This window comes from Macaca fascicularis, chromosome 4, assembly GCF_037993035.2.
Source record: "Macaca fascicularis isolate 582-1 chromosome 4, T2T-MFA8v1.1".
Taxonomy (NCBI): domain Eukaryota; kingdom Metazoa; phylum Chordata; class Mammalia; order Primates; family Cercopithecidae; genus Macaca; species Macaca fascicularis.
The window spans coordinates 153,781,632-153,800,437 of NC_088378.1; the positions used below are offsets into that span (position 1 = coordinate 153,781,632).

The 18,806-nt window shown below is 35.7% G+C and overlaps 1 long non-coding RNA gene across 1 annotated transcript in view; it reads left to right on the plus strand.

Moving 5' to 3' along the window:
* Nucleotides 1–18,806, plus strand: part of LOC135970449 (uncharacterized) — a 120,594-nt gene that overhangs the window by 51,231 nt on the left and 50,557 nt on the right. The window contains exon 6 of the long non-coding RNA XR_010586120.2: nucleotides 8,093–8,299. This is a non-coding gene — a long non-coding RNA (uncharacterized lncRNA). The remainder of the gene's footprint in view (nucleotides 1–8,092; nucleotides 8,300–18,806) is intronic.

Genomic DNA, 18,806 nt, shown 5'->3' on the forward strand with positions numbered 1-18,806 from the left:
CTGTGGGGGGAATTCAATAAACATTTGTCAAATTAACAAATAAATGAATCTACTCACTGTAAACAAATAAATGGACCTATTCATGCTAAAGTTCTGTGGCTCTGGACAAAGTGACTCATTCTCCCCAGTTTAGCCATTTATCTATCTCAACGCGGTCCTTAGCTGGTCCCACCCCCCAGTCTCCACATGGCTAACCTCAACCTACTTTGACAGAAGTGTAAGTAAAAATGCCCCCTCTACCAAGAAGTCATCTTTGAGTCTCCTGTGACTGACCTGTTCCACTTCTAAACTCTCACAGTATTTTCTGTGTACCTCTTTTATGGTATTGGGTACCTTCCACTTCGTAGCATGCATATTTTACTCCCCAATACATCTGTAAGCTCTCTGAAGACAGAACCTTCGTTTGATTTGTTTTTAATCACCCTAAGTACCTAGTGTAATGCCTTTTAAAAAGAAGCTCAAAAGATCAATATTTATTGATCTAATGAATCAATACGTGGCTTTAATGACCTAATGAATTTCTTATATCCACAAATAAGACACTCTCTTACTTCAAACCATCAAATCTGTATTTCTCAGAACTGTTTTGTACATTTTTATTGAAACAGATTCTCAATTAGAAAAAAGTGATGTCCCCTCCCTCAGTGATTTTAAGACTTGCACTTAGCTCCACAGTAAAGACCTTGTGCACACAGTTGATTTCTCTCTCTGTGTGCATGTGTGTATGCATGCTGTCTGTATGCAAGTGTGTATACATTTTCAAAATATAAACTACAAGCAAAAAGTACAATGATCACAGATGTACAGTTTGGTAAATTTTCTATAGTGACTATATCCATGTAACCAGCACTCAAATAAAGAAACAGAAACAGCAACAGCACACAGAAACTCCCTCATACTCCCTTGCAGTCATTAAGTTTCCAGAGACAACCATCATCTTGACTTCTAATCATATAAATTACATTTTCCTGCTTTCAAGCTATATGTAGATGAAATACTAAAATATATATTTTATATACATTTTTATGCACAATCCAACATTTCATTTATAAGATTCATCCATGTTGTTGTATGCAGCTGTACTTTGTTCATATTCATTGATGTACAGAATTTCATTGTATCAAGATTCTATAGTAGTGCTTTGTCCATTCTATAGTGGATGGACATTTTGGTTGTCTCTAGTTTGGGGCTATATGGGTAATGCTGCTATGAACATTTATGTTCTTTTCATGAACACATTCATATATTTCAATAGGGCATATATTTAAGAGTGGAAAAATTGAGTCAAAGCACATATAGACCAGACTTTAGAAGATACTTCTAAACAGTTTTCCAAAATGATTGTTTTGATTTATACTCAACTACAGTGTGTGAGAATTCCAGTTGTTCTGTAGCTTCATCAACGCATGACAAGGTCATGATTATGATGAGGTTGTGATTATTAATAATTAATCATTATTAATTTCATTATTCTGGTGATATGGCATTATATCATATTGTGGTTTTAATGAGCTTTTCTCTGAGAAATGAAATTGAACATCTTACATTATTATTTGCATATCTTCTGTGGCATTCAAGTTTCTTTGCCCATGAGTTTTTTTAATCATTTTTTATGGGTTTGTGAGAGTTCATTTTTACATATTTTAATATTAACTTCTTAGTTAGATACAGGTATTGCAAATATCTTCTCCCAGTTTGTGGCTTGCTATGTACTCTCTTAAAGGAGTGGACTTGTTTTTCTGCTTCACTGATATTCAAGTTCAAGGACCATACCATGTAAGTGTGATTAAAGAAACATTCTTTAGCTTGACATATCTTACTTTAAGCCAAAGCTGCCCCTCCATGCTGCCTAAGTTAGATGATAAGAAATATGTGTCAGCGTCCATGGCAGCTGGCAAGTGTCCTAAAACTGCTTGTTCTCTAATCCATGTGGGAGCCAATTTTTCTGGGTTACACAGAATCACATAACACATAGAGCATGAAGTGAACTGAAGGGGCACCTGATATAGTACATCTAAACTGGGTTCCTCTGAGTTCTAGGGTCCCTTACATGTGAAGTTGAGGACTGAAAACAGAGAACGGGATATGGGGCTTTATACCCCTTTTCAATTTATACAGCTACGCATTTCTTTGATTCATTTAAGAGGGTTGTATAAGATTTCATTTGACGAATTTGGAATCCGTGCTTGAAAACCTAGATCTTATTCAACTATCTAACACAGTGTCTGTTGAACAGTGCATTTCCATGTTTGGTTGATGGGTTAAATTGAGTTGCATTTAATTGATGAGAAAACTGAGCTCTGAAGAAGTTAAACAACATAGTAACTTTATACAGTATATCTGGCATCTCCCATACACTACATCAGTTCACCCATTGCATTGGCCACCAACTGATGTAGTGAACTACCATGCTCTGATGACTTCCACGCTGGCTTTGTCTAGGTTTGCACAGGCACAACAGGCAAAGCCCTACCTGAGGCCCATACTACATACCTCATGGTTCCTGTTCAGGGACTTCTCTGATGCCTTGTATTGAACACCTCATGGAAATGAAACCAGAGAGTTTCCTGATTCCTCTTGCAGGACGTGTGATGGAGTGTCATTGCTTGGTCACCCTGCAGTTCATACCCCCAGGGGAACATGCAGATGGGCAGCTGCAGAGGCCAACATGAGTGCTTTGGGGCTCTGGCCTCATGGTAGCGTCTAGGGATGGGTGTCTGCAACTCCCGAAGCCCCAGTGGGCATGTGTTACCAAGCTCTTTCAGATGTGCCATCTGCAGAGGGCATATGTGTTAATCAACTCAATGTACCCTCTGCCTTATCGCAAGAGCAGGGGGCCAATGTGACAGTCTTCTGTATCCCGAGTCCTTGCCAGTGTACTGGAAGATTTGGATCACATACTGGAAGAATGTGTGCAAAGTTTTATTGAGTGGTAGAGACAGCTTTCAGTGAGATGGATGGGGAGCCAGAACGGGGGGATGGAGTGGGAAGGTGGGCTTCCCCTGGAATCAGGCCACCCAGTGGCCAGACTCTTCTCTGACTTCTCCTGGCTGAACTCCCCTTGTCCTCCAGGCATCCCTCCTCTTCTCTGTTTCTCTGCCATGTTTTTCCACCATCTTTTGCGCTGGTCCCAAAGTTCAGCCACTTGTGTGTGTGCCTGTTGAGGTCTCGTGGTGGGCCAAAAGTCAACTTTTGGGGTGCGAAAACAGAAATGCCTGTCCTCATTTAGGTCCACAGGTCTTCAGGCTTGAGGGTGGGGCCTTTGCAAGGGAACCACTCACTTCTAGCCAGTATTTTCCTGTCTCCTGTCTATACCAGAAACACATGTAGCACTCACCTATGTGTAAGCCAGAAGTATAAGGGAGTTAACCTATACAGGTATCAGGTGACAGCAGATAAATGCTTCACTCTTTTATACTTGGGTGGACAGTACGAGACCTATTTCATAAAGCTCCTGAAGAGATCTAGTGGGACGGAATTCTAGTTATCCTCTCTGGTTGCTAGCTTAATAATGCTTCCTTGTATTGGCTTTTTTTCTTTCCTATTTCATTATCTCTTCCCTATACACTTGGTCCTTGCCATGGCACTCTCCAGTATACAACCTCAATGTCCTCACATGAGACATGGTCTCAGTCTGCTTTCAGAGACCCAGACTAAGACACATACCTATTAAGTTGGAAGACCCAAATATTGGACTTTAGCTCTATATATTTAAATGCATTTTCTGCTCCTCTGGCCCAGAAGGTGTGAGCTTTGCAAAAACTTATAATGTCCTTATTTTATTATCTCTCTAAGGAACATCACACCTAGAAGTAGAATTAAACAAACAAAAACCAGTGTCACTGGTTACCACTCACTTTTTCCCCCATGAAAGAATGAAATAACCAGTATCTGGAAAACTTAGAAACACATACAACATCCATGTGTATGTGTACATAGTAACCACCAAATGCTTTTCAGTAGAGACGATGCTATAGAAAAAGAATATATTACAGCACAAAGTGCAGATTTGGACTGCTTCCATTGCGGGCTTAAATATTCAGTCAATGGTTAACTATGATAATTAGTGCAGAACTTATTTATTAACACAGAGAACAAAGGAATTCTAAACTGAGACGATATGAAGAACTCTTTACTGGATATCCAAATACCACGCAGATAATCAGGAACAGACAGCAATGAACATAAGCCTGACTGAAAGCCCTATCTGCCACATCACATGGCCAAACCATCATTATTTCAGAGAAGAGGACTCCAAAACAAACACTGTGTCCCCAATTTGTGCCAGACACTGTCTTAGTACTTCCCTCTTATACTATCACCCCACACAGGCATCCTTTACAATAATATGAGTAATAACATAATCATAATAATAGTAGCTCTCTGTCCTCTTTTATTACATATATATATCCAGCACTATTTTAAACATTTAAAACCATGTTATTTAATATTCATGACAACCTTATGAGGTAAGCACCCTCATTACTCCTACTTTTCAGATGACAAAATTAAGGCTTACAAGACTTGCTGTCTCTTGCCTGGTGAGGGAGAGCAACAGATAGGTCTGTAACTCGAAACCTTGAGTTCTTAAATTCAGATTACTTCTAGAACTTCAACGACTTTTACTTCTCACATGGACATCCAGGTATTAGTCAGCACTGTCTCAGATCTTTCATTCTAACATATTTCAGTCACACTCTTTGCTGCAAAACTGTATTCCTCATCTGCCTGATCACTGAATCATGGCTCAGTTTTGCTATCTGTGGCCCTATATTTCCGAGGAATCTCAACTATTCTCTGGGCCAACCTATCCTCTGAGATATCACTCTTATCATTAGTATTTGGTGAAAATCTGCTCATTAACATGGGCAAATGGATTTTCATTCATCCTGCACAGATAGGCTTTGAAACATAGGCCTTTTTTCAAGGAGATTTCTTCATCCTAGAGAAGCCTAAGATTTACACTTGCAATCCTTTATCATTTGTTTGTGCTTAGGTCTCTGAGAATCTGCTTCCATTTTTAAGACGGCTATTGTGATGTATCATAAATAATCTCAGATGCAAAAGTTTCCTTATTTGCCAAGTAGCCATTCTCAATAATCTTATTGAGGTTATGTTCCATAGTTTTAAAAACACTCTATTTTAGGAGTCACTTCCAAGTTCCAAAGTCTACTCTTTCTGCAAGCATATGACAGAGACACATTAAGGCACATTCTTTTATATATCGCTTTTCCTAGAGCAACAAAATGCCATGTTTTTTAAAATAAACTTTCTATTTTAGAATAGTTTTATGTTTACAGAAAAATGTTCAAGAGAGTACAGAGAGTTCCCATATACCCAATACCAGAAAGATCACAGAAGTAAAAAGCTATTTACATCACATCATATGAAATGTACATACTATCAATGTGACTTACCACTGTTGATGTTGACCTTGGTCCTTTAGCTCAGACAGTGTTTCTCAGGCTTCTCCTGTTAATAACATCAAATATAGTATGGCACATTAGTTACATTAATGAAATAATATTGATACTTTGATATTAACTAAAGTCCTTACTTTATACAGATTTCCTTAGTTTTGTCCTTTTGCTATTCCAAAATCTCAGTATTTCATACAGGCTACCACATTACATTTAATCATTTAATTGTCATGTTTTCTTTTCTTTTCTTTTTCTTTTCTTTTCTTTCTTTCTTTTTTCTTTTTTTTTTTTTTTTTTTTTGAGACAGAGTCTCGCTCTGCCACCCAGACTGGAATGCAATGGCGTGTTCTTGATTCATTGCAACTTCTGCCTCCCAGGTTCAAGCAATTGTCCTGCCTCAGCCTCCCAAATAGCTGGCATTACAGGGGTCCACCACCATGCCTAGCTAACTTTTTTGTATTTTTAGTAGAGGTGGGGTTTCACCATGTTCAGACTGGTCTGGAACTTCTGACCTTGTGATCCGCCTGCCTCGGCCTCCCAAAGTGCTGGGATTACAGGTGTGAGCCACTGTACCTGGTGAATTGTCATGTTTTCTTAGGCTCCTCTTGGCTGCTACAGTTTCTCAGACTTACATTTTTTTTGACGACTTTGATAGTTTTGAGGAGTACCTGTCTGGGTATTTTGTTAAATGTCCCTCAATTAGGAGTTGCCTGGTATTTTTTCATGATTAGCCTAGGGTTATACATTCTTAGAGAGGAAGATCACAGTACAGACTAGCAAAATGACTTATCACTACTGATGTTCACCTTGATCATCTGGCCAAGTAGCGTTTGTCAGGTTTCTCCATTATAAAATAATTGTTTTTCCCCTTTTCCATATTGTACTCTTTGGAAGGAAGTAACTATGTACAGCCCACACTTAAGGAGTGAATAGCTATGCTCCCCTTCGTGTAGGGTAGAGTATCTAAATAATTTACTTGAAATTCTTCTATATGGGTGATTTGTCTTTTCTCCTCCATTTACTGATTTATTAAATCATTTATATGCACTCACAGATATAATACTTATTTAATACTTTGGGCTATAAATACTGCTTTTCTTATGCTCTAGTTGTTCCAGGTTGACCATTGAGAGCTGCTTCTGTTGTCCTTGTAACATAACTTCATCATTATGGGTTTTCAGTTTGTTTGTTTGTTTTGCTTTTAGTACTTCTTCATTTCTGAGCAACAAAGTGCCATGATGCTTGAGGTCATTTTGTATATTTCCAGCCCTGGTGCTCAAATCAACCATTTCTCCAAGAAGTCCTGCTTACCTTTACTAAAGAATGGTATTAGACACCTAGATCTTGGTGCTAGGTGTGCTTGTTGCTAACTGGTTGTTTTTAGGCTGCCTCAACCGACAGAAGAGGAAAATAAATGTCTGTATACTTACCCCTATACATACACATATTTATAAATATTTCTATTCATAACCATCTGTATATTAAGCTAAACATGAGTTGATACTGAAGTGTCCAAATCTAACCTACTACCACATGGATCATTCTAGCTTCCTCCCCTTGTTTTTCTATAGATTTCTACTCCAGCAGTGAGAAACTTAGCTATCATCATCTGTCATCTATTTACTTCACTGTTCAATCCCAGTGTACCTGTATAGCAATAACAGAATTAATAACCCATACTCCCATGGAAAACAACTTTATCATCTAAAGTATAGAGCATTGCCATGTTTTTTAAATGTATGTATGAAAAAATAATTCTAAGGGGCTCTCTTCATTTTTCCACCCTTGATTTCTAAATTTTATTCACTTTACAAGTGGAACAAAAACTACAGACCAGAAAAAATATATATATCTAGAAAAAGTCTTAGGAAAGAGTAAAACTGAAGTCCACAAATATAGAGTTGGTACCTCAGGACTATGAGAGGAGTGAGTGCAATTTCAGATACGACTTTAACAACCCCAGCACAGGGAGCTGTGTTGCTGTCTTTGAGTACAGCACAAAGCTGTCTTTGATTGACAGGCTATCTGAAAGCTGGTGGCAGGCAACAATAGCCCTTTACTTTCTTTCTTTAGTACCCCGACTTGAGAAATAACTCCAGGCTCACCCTTATCATTGCTAGGTGAATGTAGAGGATAAAACTAGAAACTCTTTCTTTAAAAAGAAAAAAAAAAAAAAAAGCTTTAGTTTTTAAAGCCATTTTGAGTTCACGGCAAAAACTGTATACAGAGTACACAAAGAGTTCCCCCATACAGCCTGCCCTCACACAAGCACAGCCTCTCCTACTATCAACATCTTGTATCACAGTGACACATTTGTTATAATTGATAAACCTACACTGACACACTGCTGTCACCCCAAATCCATAGTTTATATTAGGGTTCACTCTTGGTGTTGTATACATTCTAGGGATTTTACAACTGTATAATGGCATGTACTCACCTATTCAGTAACATGCAGAATAGTTTTACTGGCCTAAAAATGCTCTGTGTCCTGCCTATGCCTCCCTTTCTCCTGCTTAATTCCTGGCAACTACTCATCTTTTTACTACCTTCACAGTTTTATCTTTTCCAGAATGTCATATAATCAGAATTATACAGCATTTGGCTTTTTTCCAAATTGGCTTCTTTCTATTAGTAATATGCATTTACACTTCTTCCATGTATTTTTATAGCTTATTTCCTTTTTACAATAAATAATATTCCATCATCTGGATGTACCACAGTTTATTTATCCATTCACCTACTGAAGACCATCTTGCTTCCAAGTTTTGACAATATGAGTAAAGCTGCTGTAAACATGTGTGTGCAGGTTTTTGTGTAGATAAGAGTGTTCACTTCATTTTGGTAAATACCAAGGAGCACCACTTCTGGGTTATATGGTAAGTTTGTTTCGTTTTATAAGGAAACTGCCAAACTGTCTTCCAAAGTGGCTGTACCTTTTTGTATTCCCACCTGTAATGATCGAGAATTCCTGTTCCTCCAACTCTATCCTGTGTTCTCAGTGTTCTGGATTTTAGTTCTTCTATGTGAGTGGTGATAATTCATTGTTTTTCTAATTTGCATGATGTTGCTTTAATGCCATGATTTTGAACACCTTTTTATATGCTTTTTGCCATCTGTATATCTTTTTTGGTAAAGTGTCTGTGTATATCTTTGGCTTATTGTCTTTGGGTTGTTTATTTCTTATTGTTGAGATTTAAGAGTTCTTTGTACATTTTGGATAAGTCTATTATCAGATATGTCTTTTGCAAATGGTTTCTCCCCATTTCAAGCTTGTCTTTTCATTCTCTTAACAGTGTCTTTTGCAGAACAATTTTTTTTTTAATTTCAATGAAGTCTAACCTTTGTTATTTCTTTTATGAATCATTTATTTGATGTTATATCTAAAACATCATTTCTAAACCAAGGTCATCTTGGTTTTCTTCTATGTTATCTTCCAGGAGTTTTCTTGTTTTGCATTTCACATTTAGGTTAGAGTTCATTTTTAGGTAATTTTTGTGAAGGTATAAGGTCTGTAACTATATTCACTATTTGCCATGTGGATGTCGAGTTGTTCCAGTACCATTTGTTGAGAAGACTAGCTTTTCTCCATTGTATTGCCTTTGCTAATTTGTCAAAGATCAGTTGACTATATTTATGTGGATCTACTTTGGAGCTCTCTATTCTGTCCCATTGGCCTATTTGTTTATTTTTTTGCCAGTGCCAAACTGCTTTGATTACTGTAGCTTTGTCTTGAAGTTGGATGGTGCCAGTCCCCCAACTTTGTTCTCCTTCCATATAGGCTCTGTTTTAGGCCAATTCCTTCTGAATGTAGTGCAAAGGCATTTAACCATATTCTCTTTTTCTCTTCCTAGCTTTTCACCTTTCCTACAGTATTTGTCTTGGGAATAACTGACAAAATGGTATTCTGCCTTTTTTTTCCTCTCTGACCTTAAGAAAATTTGATATTAGAAACATTTCTCTGTTAATGCTTCTGATAGGAAGAAGCTGGTCTAACAAGGTGGGTAAGACAAAAGAGACCGAGAGAGATACACAGACCAACTTCCTGGATGCTTCTGTAGTGATTCCAGATACTTTCTTCCTGGAAGATGCCAGGCAAATGAGCTTCACTGAGCATGCATCTTTCTCAGGCCAGACCCTCTCCTATGACCACAAGGAACTGGATAAATAGTTTTAAACACTGACTGGTGAAAAGTGTTCTTTGCTACATAAAGTTCAAAAATAAGGAAATATTGCAAGGAAAAGATTCCACAAAACCTGAAGTATATTTTCCTAATGCTGGTCACACAGGAAAAAGTGAAAATGTAGTTTTTAAAAAACTATAAATATAATGTGTATATTGTTCTAATTAGTAAAAGTGTCCTTCAAGTATTTAGTAGTATTCAAAATAGGCATTTTTTTTTTCATTTTAAGTTGTGGGATATATGTGCAGAACATGCAGGTTTATTACATAGGTATACACGTGTCGTGGTGGTTTGCTGCACCTATCAACTTGTCATCTAGGTTTTAAGCCCCACATGCATTAGGTATTTGTCCTAATGCTCTCCCTCTCCTTGCCCACCATCCCCAACCGGCCCCAGTGTGTGATGTTCCCCTCCCTGTGTCCATCTGTTCTCACTGTTCAACTCCCACTTATGAATGAGAACATGCAGTGTTTGGTTTTCTCTTCCTGTGTTAGTTTTCTGGGAATGATGGTTTCCAGCTTCATCCATGTCCCTGCAAAGGACATGAACTCATTCTTTTTTATGGCTGCTTAGTATTCCACAAAATAGGCTTAAAAATCTTTACAATGCTTGGGGCTAAAGCAGGTACTTCAAGACTTCCTTTTGTTACATCAGTGAGATTCATTTAATAATCATATTTTAGAATGCTTTAGTGAAAATAATTTTTATTGTTATCAGGTTTTTAAATATTCAACACAAGCAATTTTCATTTTTGTTAATTTTCGTAGTAAAAGTGGATACTTCAGACATATGCTTTCTTTCACTCATAGAAGCATATTCAAATTGTTTTGTTTTAGTAACACAGAATTAAGAAAGTTTCTCATATTTCATTTAAAATGAATAGTGTATTTCTGGATGCAAAGAGCTATCAATAAGAAAGGTAAGAAATGTGCTTTATTTTCTAGACTACCTGAAACAGCCACAGGTATATTTACAAGGTCTCCACTAAGAATCTTGTAAGTAATATTGTTACTAGTTTTAGAAATGAAATCTTCATTTGGAAGAAGTGTCCTTAGAAAGTATTTATTTGTAAGTAATGAAGAGTACTAGATAGAATCATTCTTGAAGAGCAGTAATCCACAATACAAAACCACCTGGTACTATTTTTAAACATCAGTGTAACATGCATTTTCTATTCAATAGGAGATGATCATTATTTGGAAAGTTTTGCCTCCCAGCACTTTCTGAGTCGTTATCATTACATATATAAATGTGCCTTACAGAAGAAGAGCGTTCACGTGATAGTTGTCTTTGCTTATGTACTATTCTTGTTTCTTGTTTTGGCCTAGTCCTTACTCTTACCAAATTTGTTTGAAGCAACTTACTCTGGAATTGCATCCTGGAAAAGTGTGTGATCCAATATTGCTTTGCAGCACAAATCTTCTCTCTCAGATCAATCAAACACAACTTCACACTCTACCACACATTTTACACAATAATAGGATTATCTTGCAATTTATCAAATGGGCACAATTTTGAACATGAAAAAGTATGTGTTAAATATTACTTTGGGACAACAGGCACAAACTGGACATGTCATACAAATGGAATATACAACATGTAGTCTTATGTGTCTGGTTTCTTTCACTTAGCATAATGCTGTCAAGGTTCATCCATGTATCAGTACTTCCTTCCTTTTTCGTGCTGAGTAATATTTCGTTGTATGACTAAACGTTTTGTTTCTCCAGTCTTCAGTTGATACACACTTGGTTTGTTTCTACATCTTGGCTGTTATAAGTAATCCAGTTATGCACCAAGTATACATATTTTTGTGCAAATCTGTGTTTTCAATCCTGATGGTACATACTGAGGAGTATAATTCCTGGGTCTTATGGTCATTCTACATTTAACTTTCTGTGAAACTGCAAAAAAATGTTTTCCACAGTGGTTGTATGATTTTACATGTCCACAGGCAATGTATGAGAGTTCTAACATCTTTTCAGGGTCCCCAACATTTGTTCATTTGTTTAAATTATAACCACCTTAGTAAGTATAAATTGGCATTGCATTTTGGGTTGAATTTGCATTTTCCTAATGTCCAATGATACTGCATACCTTTTCATAAGCTTATCCACCATTTGTATATTTTTATAGAAATGTCTATTCATACCTTTTGCTCATTGTTAAAAACTCGGTTAAATTTGTTTCTATTACTGAGTTGTAAGAATTCTGTATATATTCAGGATATTTGACCTTTATCAGATATATGATTTGCAAATACTTTCTCCCAGTTTTACCTTTTTCACTTGCTTGATAGTATCCATTAAAGTAGAAAAGGTTTAACGTTTTTTTTCCTGGGTTATTTTTAAATAGTGTTTTCTTAGTGGTGCCCTGGGGATTACCATGACAACTTCATTTATAACAATATATTTTGGATTAACACCAACCTAATTTAAATAGTATACAAAAACTTTGCTTCTATAAAGTTCTATTTCCTGTCTCTTTCATGCTGTTATTGTCACAAATTTCATCTTTTTACATTGTGTGCCCATCAACTTAGACTTACAATTTTTTATTTATGCAGTTGTCTTTTAAATCAGATACAAGAGAAAAAAGGGTTACGAACAGAAAATACGTTATACTGTCATTTATATTTACCTTTGTCCATACCTTTACTAGTGTTCTTTATTTTCTTTACCTGTATTCGAGTTACTGTCTCGTGTTCTTTCTCTTCAACCTGAAGGACTCTTTTCAATGTTTCCTAGGGAGCAGGTCTGCTAGTAGCAAACTCTCTTTGTGTTTGCTTATCTGGCAATGTCTTAATTTCTCTATTTTAAAAGAATTATTTTACCAGAGATAGTGTTCTTGATTGACACAGTTTTTGTCTCTCAGGCCTGTGAATATGTCATCCCATTTTCTTCTAGTCTCCATGGTTTCTGATGAGAAATCTGCTGTTAATTTTATTAAGCATCTCTGATATGTAATGCATCTTTTTTCTCATGCTACTTCCAATTTCCAAAGTGTTTTAAAATTATCATCATGATGTCTTCTTTGAATCCATTAGTTATTTATTTGTATGCTGCTTAGTCTCTAAATATTTTGAGATATTATAGTTGTCCCCTTTAATTTCCACATTTGTTGTCAAACCCCCAAAGCTAGTTTGAGTACATTTTGCATAGTAAGCCAAACACTGACATATCACTGATTAGGAGCAGAGAAAGGCTTATTTGATTTGGCCAAAGCATGAGAAGAGGAGAGGCAGACTCTCAAATCCAACATGGCTTTGAACATAACTTGTGACTTTTATGAGTAAGGTAAGTATGCAGGAGATGAGGTCCCCAGTGATCAAAGCTGCTTGCATCCCTCATCTGATCAAACTCCTGAACACCATCGAGGAGGTCAGCATGACCTAAGAATTACTGTTCTATGAAAAACAAGTTCATTAATCAAGTAGGCAACTCCCAAGGGTCAGGATGTGAAGTTAATCAATTATTAGTGACTTCTCTCTCTCTATGGAAATGACTAAGCGCAAGCAATCATGCATGGAAGAAGAAAAGGACAAAGAGAAAGGAACATAAGTAAAGCAAACACCTTAAGATTTTTAAAATATAGGCTCTGTTACACTTTAATCTTACTTGGCACAGAAAACATACTAAGTATGGTTCTAATACTATAGAATTTGTTCAGAATCACTTTATGATCTGGTATATAGTCTATTTTTATTAATGTTCCATGTACAATTGAAAAGAATATGTATTTTGCAGTTATACTGTATAGTATTCTATATGTTTAAATGAAGTCAAGTATATTAATCACATTGCCTAATCATCTGTATCATCTATATCTTTACTAATTTTGTCCTGTTAATTTTATCAGCAACTGGGAGTTGTCAGTAAAATCTTCTCCTATTTGCCTGCTTCTTTCATTTCTCTAAGAGATTTTCTTTATATATTTGGAGGCTGTATTATTGGGTAAATATAAATCTAGAACCTCATTTCTTTGTTTTAAATTCATTATTAAATGATTAAATTTTTATCTCTATAATATCTACTGCTTTAACATCTAATTTATCTAATATTAGCATAACTATATAACATTTAGTGTTTGTATGGAATGTTTTTTCTGTTCTTTTACTTTCAATATTTTTGCCACTGTACTTAAAGTATGTATTAAAGGAAATAAAAACTATTTTACCCCAAAATGTATTTTTTGGATATATTTTGAAATGGTTGCCTTGAGACTAGCAGACTGAGGTAGGGGAAATTTGCATCTCTAGAGAATCTTCATTAATGCAGCCATGCCATCCATTTCTATGCCTCTCTTGGATCTAGGAGAGATTGAGAGTCTGACACCTTCAAAAATCTGAAAAGAAACATTTACCATCTATTCTCTATAAGGGAGGCTTCATCTACACAACAAATCCAACTTTGCTAGCCAAACCTATTCGTTTCTCCCTCTCATGATCTGTCTTTCCAGTAAACCTGATTTACCCACATAACCTGTTTGGGGCCATGCTCTGAGTCTGCATTTTTTTCAGTGGCCTCAGGATGGTATATAAGCTTCTGTATCTTATTGTTGGGTTGAGTCTTCATTCTGAAGACTCCCATGTAAACACGTTAAATAAATTTGTATGCCTTTTCTCCTATTAATCAATCAGTCTCATGTCAGGGATTTTTCAGTGAACTTTTAGGGGACCAAGAGTCTATGACTTCCACAGTTTCTTATAAGCAACCTATCATGGTTATTTTTACGCAGTCATTTCCTTTGTCTTTTAATTCAAACACGCTATTTACTTTTAACATAATCATTGATACATATATTTGAGTTTATATCATTTACTGTTATCTAGCCCATTTTTCTCCTATATTAACTTATCAAGATTAGCTCATTTTATCTTAGCCCATTTTCCTTTTATATTAACTTACCAAGTGTGATCCTCCAGCTTTGTTCTTCTTCCTCAGCATTGCTTTAGCTATTTGGGATTTTTTGTGGTTCCATAAAATTTTCAGGATTTTTATTTATTTATGTGAAAACTTTGTTTTTTTCATACAAGGTAAGAATTTTAGAACGGTTTATTTTCTCTTATCTATCTTCTGACTTCTGTGCTTCTTATTTTTTGTATTTTAATTCAATGTGCATTTTAAGTCCCAGGAGACATTATTTTATTATAGTTTTATGCAATCTATATATACATATATGTATATGTGTATATATATGTATATGTGTACGTATATACATACGTCTATGTGTATATATATAGATTGTATACAACTATAATAAAATTCCATTGATAGGAATTGCACTGAATCTGTGCATTGCCTTGGGAAGTATGAATATTTTGACAATATTGATTCTCTCAGTCTATAAACATGAAATATCTTTCCATTTATGTGTATTTTTTTATTTTTTTCATCAATGTTTTATAGTTTTCAGTGTGTAGATTTTTTACCTCCTTGGTTAAATTTCTTCCTAAGGATTTTACTATTTTGGATGCTGTTGTAAATGTGAATGTTTTCTTGATTTCTTTATTATGTAGTTTGTTACTAGCGTAGAGAAATACTAGTAATTTTTGTATATTAATTTTCTATCCTGAATTCATTTATTAGTTCCAATACTTTTTTGATAGAGTACTTAGGGTTTTCTCTCTATATATAATATGCCATCTGCAAACAGAGACAATTTTAACTCTTCCTTTCCCATTTGGAAGTCTTTTCTTTCTTTCTTTTGCCTAATTTCTCTGGCTAGGACTTCTAGTACCCTATTGGAAAAAAAAGTGGTAAAAGTGGGCATTCTTACCTATGTACTGATTGTAAGGCAAAAGCTTTCAGCTTTTCACCAAGAATGATAATGTTACCTCTGGTCTTGTCATATGCAGCCTTTATTGTACTGAGGTACATTCTTTGCAGATATAATTTGTTGAGTGTTTTTATCATGAAGAATGTTGAATTTTGGCAAATGCCTTTCCCGCATCTCTTGAGATAGTCACATGGTTTTTATCCTTAATGTTGTTAATGTAGTGTATGAAATTTGTTAATTTGCATATGTTGAATCTTTCTTGCATTCCAGGAATAAATTTCACTTGATCATGGTGAATGAGTCTTTCATGGGTTGTTCATTTCAGTTTGTCAATATTCTATTTAGCATTTTTACATCAATGTTTATCAAGAATATTGGCTTGTAATTTTTATTTCATATTATGACCTTGTCTGGCTTTGCTATCAGGGTAATGCTGGCTTCACAAATTAAGTCTGGTAGTATTACTTTCACTTCAATTTTTGGGAAGTTTGAGATAATTGGTATTAATTATTCCTTAAATGTTTGGTAGAATTCAGCAGTAAAGGCATCCCATCCTGAGCTTTTCTTTGATGAAAGACTTTTTGTTACTGATTCAATCTTCTTTCTTATTATTGGTTTGTTCAGGTTTTCTATTTCATAATGATTCAGTCTTGGTAGATTGTATCCAGGAATGCTTCATTTTCTTCTCGATTATCCAATTTGTTTGTATATAATTGTTCAGAGTAGTTTCTAATAATCCTTTGTATTTCTGTAGTATCAGTTATAAGTGTCATCTTTTTTTCTTTAAAAATATTTTTAAGTGCTGGAACACATATGCAGGACATGCAGGTTTGTTACATAGGTAGACGTGTGCCATGGTGGTTTGCTGCACCAATCAACCCATCACTTACGTGTTAAGCACAGCATACATTAGTTATTTATCCTGATACTCTCCCTCCCCTGCCTCCTCCTCCCAACAGGCCTCAGTATGTGTTGTTCTCCTCCCTGTGTCCATGTATTCTCATTGTTCAGCTCCCACTTATAAGTGAGAACAAACAGTGTTTGGCTCTCTGTTCCTGTGTTAGTTTGCTGTGGATGATGGCTTCCAGCTCCATCCATGTCCCTGAAAAGGACATGATCTCATTTCTTTTTATGGATGCATAGTATTCTATGGTGTGTATGTATCACATTTTCTTTATCCAATCTATCATTGATGGGCATTTGGGTTAATTCCATGTTTTTGCTATTGTGAATAGTGCTGCAATGAACTATTCACATGTAGAATGGTTTATATTCCTTTGCGTATATACCCAGCAATGGGATTGCTGGGCCAAATGGTATTTCTGGTTTTAGATCTTTGAGGAATCGCCACACTGTCTTCCACAATGGTTGAACTACTTTACGTTCCCATAAACAGTGTAAAGGAGTTCCTATTTCTTCACAGCCTTGCCAGCATCTGTTGTTTCTTGACTTTTTAATAATCACCATTCTGACTGGCATGAGATGGTATCTCATTGTGGTTTTGATTTGCATTTCTCTAATAATCAGTGATGTTGAGCTTTTTTTTCACGTTTGTTGGCCACGTAAATGTCTTCTTTTGAGAAGTGCCTGTTCATGTCCTTTGCCTGCTTTTTAATGGGGTTGGTTTTTTCTTGTAAATTTGTTTAAGTTCCTTGTAGATTCTGGATATTCGACCTTTGTTAGATGGAAAGATTGCAAAACTTTTCTCTCATTCTCCCATGTCTGTTCATTCTGATGATAGTTTATTTTGCTGTGCAGAAGCTCTTTAGTTTAATTAGATCCCATTTTTCAATTTTTGCTTTTGTTGCAATGCTTTTCATGTTTTTGTCACAAAATCTCTGCTCCTGATTATGTCCTAAATAGTATTGCCTAGATTTTCTTCTACGGTTTTTATAGTTTTGGATTTTACATTTAAGTCTTTAATCTATCTTGAGTTAATTTTTGTATAAGGTATAAGAAAGGGGTCCAGTTTCAATTTCCTGCATATGGCTAGCCAGTTCTCCCAGCACCACTTATCAAATAGGGAACCCTTTCCCCATTGCTTGTTTTTGTCAGGTTTGCTGAAGATAAGATAGTTGTAGATGTGTGGTCTTATTTCTGAGTTCTCTATTTTATTCCATTTTTCTATGTGTCTTGTGTTTTTATGAGTACCATGCTCTTTTGGTTACTATAGCCTTGTAGTATAGTTTGAAGTTGGGTAGCATGATGCCTCCAGCTTTGTTCTTTTTGCTTAGGATTGTCTTGACTAGTAATGTATCATCTTTCATTTCTAATCTTATTTATTTGAATCTTCTCTCTTTTTCCTCTTCTAGCTAAGAGTTTCTCAATTTTATCTTTTCATAAGCAAACTCAGTTTTGTTAATCTTTTTTAATGCTTTTCTAGTCTCAGTTTCATTTATTTCTGCTCTGCTCATTTATTTCTTTTTTTTTTCTTCCTCCTTCTAACTTTGGTTTTAGTTTTTTCTTCTTTTTCTAATTCCCTGTAGTGTAATGTTAGGTTTTTTATTTAAAGTCTTTCTTTTTTATTAATGTAGGCATTTGTTGCTGTAAACTTTCCTCTTAAAATTGCTTTTGCTTCATTCCGTAAGTTTTGGTATGCTATGGTTCCATTTTCATTGTCTGTAGATATTTTAAAATTTCCTTTTGAGGCCTTCTTTGACCCATTGGTTGTTCATGAGTGTGTTAATTCCCATATGTTTGTGAATTTTCAAATATTTTATATTATTCATTTCTAGTTTAATAGCATTGTGGTTGGAAAATATACTTGACATGATTTCAATATTCTTAGAAATGTATTCAAACTTGTTTGTGGCCTAACATATAATCTATCCTAGAGAATGTTCCATGTGTAATTGAGAAGAATGTGTATTCTGCTGCAGTTGGATAAAATGTTCTATAAAGTTTTAGGTCCCTTTGGTTTAACGTGAAGGTCATATTCAATTTTTTATTAATTTAATTCTGAATGATCCATCCACTGTTGAAAGTGGGGTATTTGGTAGAAATGATGTTAGCAAGATGGTGGAACAGGAATTCTTCAGCTAAACTACTCCCCCATCTCCAGCCCACACCCCTGCCATACACACACACCCCCACACACAGAAATCCAACTAACAAATATCCTCAGGCAAAAATACCTTTGTGAATATCCCAAAACTCAGGAGTGAGGCTGAGATATCCCCTGGGAAACTAGACCTGAAAAATGCTGCATTCAAAGGATAAGGAGAATGATTCTCTTTGGCGATGTTACCCTTCCCATAACCCAGTACAGCACTACACACAGAGGATGCGACAACATCCATGGTTTTTACAGTGGAAGAAGTGTGGACATTCAGCTCACCACCATTCTGTGACCTTTTGCAAGGGGCTTATTTCTGTCTTGCCCTATAGGAAACATTGACATTACCAGCAGGAATAGATCACCTAGATC